The sequence below is a fragment of the Camelina sativa genome, chromosome 6, assembly GCF_000633955.1.
Source record: "Camelina sativa cultivar DH55 chromosome 6, Cs, whole genome shotgun sequence".
NCBI classification, from domain to species: domain Eukaryota; kingdom Viridiplantae; phylum Streptophyta; class Magnoliopsida; order Brassicales; family Brassicaceae; genus Camelina; species Camelina sativa.
In genome coordinates this window covers 884,950-888,449 of record NC_025690.1, presented here as the reverse complement: position 1 = coordinate 888,449, position 3,500 = coordinate 884,950, and positions in this window count along the sequence as shown.

The following is a 3,500-nucleotide window of genomic DNA, read 5'->3' as shown; positions in this document are numbered from 1 at the left end:
TCTCTGCCCAACTAGCTGAAAGTAAGCAATCTTCAGCTCAAAGTCATTCCTCTGGAATGGGGGTGGAACAATAGCAGACCGGTTCTCATACACAATATCATCCCGGTTGTAGTCAGCAATGGTCCTGATCAAGGCTCGGTTGTGCTCATGTCTTCGAACCGGGTTATTACGTGGTTTGCAGCTCCACGTCCGTCTGCAGGAAGGGGGTGTCGATCGATACCCTCTTGTTGGCGTCGATCGACACCAAGGTTCTGTTCAGCAGGGACAACGAATTTAGAAATTATGTTGCCTTCCGCATCCAGCTTTTGGCCCTGCTCATTGCGCAAGTGGCCCTCTTGATCTCTCAAAACACCAGCTTCATCAACTCTTAGAATGATTGTGTTAACCATCTTCAAAGATTTGTCTGCTTTCGTGTTTTCACGCTCTAGTTGTCCCAACTCCTGGTTCGTAAGTTTCACAACTGGACCAGTGGGTTTGCTCCTGGTGTGAGGTCTAGGAGGCATGCACCCTAAACACAGAAGAGAAGAAAAACAAAAGTGTGTAAGTAGAAAATAAAAATAAAAACTTAGACAAAAATCAAAAACTCAAATCTAATGGTAGATCTAAGATTCCCTATCAACGGCGCCAAAATTTGATATGCTCAAATTTAATCCTGAGTTACTCTCTCAAATTAAGAGATCAATTGTAGTACTTAGGGATCGAATTCTACAAGGACTCAAGTCTACACAATAAATTATAGAGTTTTATAATTAAGCTAAACAAGTTGATTTAAATTTAGAAAAGCAATGCAAAAAAATAAATAAAAGTGTTGTAAATTCAGATGATCAAAAAGCTAGGTCCAAGGAATTTCTCAGGAAATTACAAAATATTAAATCAATAATTAAATAGGATTCAAGCAATTAAAATCAGGTCTAGAACTCTAAACACTTTTGTAAAATAAATCAGTTCTCACTGCAAATATTATCTAAATTAAAACCAGAAACTCCAAATCTCTTTGCAAAATTCTAGGTTAAAAATCAGCTTTAAAAACAGGTTTAGATTGTTCACAAAATTACTAAATCAAATCTCTTTGCAAGAACTAATTTTGCTCATCAAAAAAAATTATCAGGAAAATCAATTATATTCTCATATCAATTTATTTTCCTAGGTTATTAATTCTAGATGGCCAATCAAGGATTAATAAGAAGAACAACCTATGATGAAGATCTAGAAAAATAATGAATCCTAAATAAACATATCTAATAAATCATAAAATCCTGTGAAAAACCATGAACCTAACAAGCAAACTACTCAGACATATTCAATGAAGAACAAAACATAATTCTGAATAATAAGCAATTGAGATTAAAAGATTAAGGAAGGAGTTTGGGAATTCTTCTCTCAAAGCAGTTCAGATCTCTCTTTCAAAAAGCTCTCAAAATCTCACATGATTGCAGAAAAATAAATCTTGCTATAATAAAACTTAAGGGTTTACAAAACCTAAAAACACTATATATACAGTATGTCCTAAAACACTTCAGGGACCAATGATGCAAATATGGAAAACTTCGGCAACTTTTGTAAAACTTCCAATTTTGGAGTCTTGTGTCGGATCAGCTTGGTGTCGACCGATGCTCCTTTGGTGTCGGTCGAAGCTCTTCATAGGATCAGAATCCAAATTGATTTCCTCCGGTTAAATGCTCCAAAATGATCCAAATTGATTCATTTTGTTCCATTCGTGCCAAAATCCTAGAAAACCTGTAAAGACTCAAAAACATCCTAGAAAACAAATCAAAAGACTCTAATAGACTCCTTATATCATGGTTAAAAACCACAAAAACTATGATATATCAAGAGGGACGAGAGAGGGTTCTGGTTGTCGGCTGCTCCTCTGGTCATAGGTTCTTTGGAGGCATGGTGAAGGCACTTTGAAGGCACTGAAGAGCACACATTAAACCCTAGGTTTAGAAGAGTATTTATAGAGTTTTTGAAGGCTTAGGGTTTTGTAAGGGTAAAAACATCTTTTCTTATTGAATGAACGACAAGGGGGGCTGAAGAAGGTTCTGGACCTTCGGGACTCCTCCGGGCCGGGCCGCCGTGATGGTTGCTAATCGGGTCGTCATTAAAGCCCATTTGACTTCAAACTTATCTTCTTGTTGGTTTATAACACGTCTCGGTAAATCGGGCATAACTTCCTGACGAGTAACCGGATTGACTTGATGTCACTTCGAGGAGAAAGCTGACTCTTTCAGCTTTCTATAGACACCAAACTCGTCAAAATTTGAGTTCGTAAAATACTTCAAAAGTGGCCCGTAAGGTAAAGATGTGAATCTGTCCTGAAACGTATTTTTCTTGTCTTTTGGTCCTTTTTGCTAGTAGAACCTCTATAAATTTATACTCTTAAAATTAATACTTGCTATAAATTAATAAATTCTTTCGGTCTCAAGTTGGACCAGTGTAAAAAATAACACATTTTGATAAAATAATACGATAATAATTTTTTTGAAAATCCTATGTAAAAATATGATCCATCGATATCATAAATTAATTATCAAATAAACTAATATATATATATATATATATATCTAAAAAATATAATGAAATATGACTCTATTGTTGTTTGGATATTATTTAATTTGCATTATTGTTAGAGCTCATCCCTAATCTTTTTCTTTGTTGGCTTCTAAAATCGTATCCAAAAATTGTGGAGAAACTTAGATTCGATAACTGCTTCTTTAGTAGCTAGTTCTAAAGGTATCGCAATATCTTCTTCGACTTCATTTTTACCATGAAGGATAGTACTATTTCTTATAAACTCTAAACTTTTCACATTTATTATTTTTACCTAGATAATCTAGTAAACAATTGACATTCAGCCAAGGTTATAAATTAAGAAAATTCTTCTAAAATGTGAATAATAACAAAAGTATCTTATTTTGTAATATAAAATTTTCAAAATTATGAAAATAAGAAAATCTCTTCATAATTTAATAAAATATTCATTTATCAATAAATTAATAAAAATCTCTATAAATTAATAAAATTCCATGGTCCCGACCTTATTAATTTATGGAAGTTTTACTGTAACTATAAAACCTGTAAAACCTTCTTGAAACCTAAAATACTTGATAATAGACATTAAAGCCTTAAAATCATACTAAACTCTTCCTAAATGCATACTAAAACTATAGCTAAAATGGGTGAAGTAATGATGTTATCAGGTAACAAGTCTTTAAAGTCTTTCGGACGTAAAAAACCGACCATCGGATATGGATCACGGGCCTAGTGAGAGGACGTGAGCTCCATTAAGGAAAGTGGTCCATTGACTGGGAGTGGACATTGGGCCCACTGAGAGGTCGCGGTCAGGGCGTTATAGAAAGTAATCGAAGTATTGAAAAGAGGCAAAATGTAATACCTAATCAAAAAGTAAAAGAAATGCACAGAAATTAAGAAATCCTAAGAAAGCTTTTTGAAATGTAAAATCGGCTCTCTGATCGTGTATGTTGGCTCTCGCTCACTCT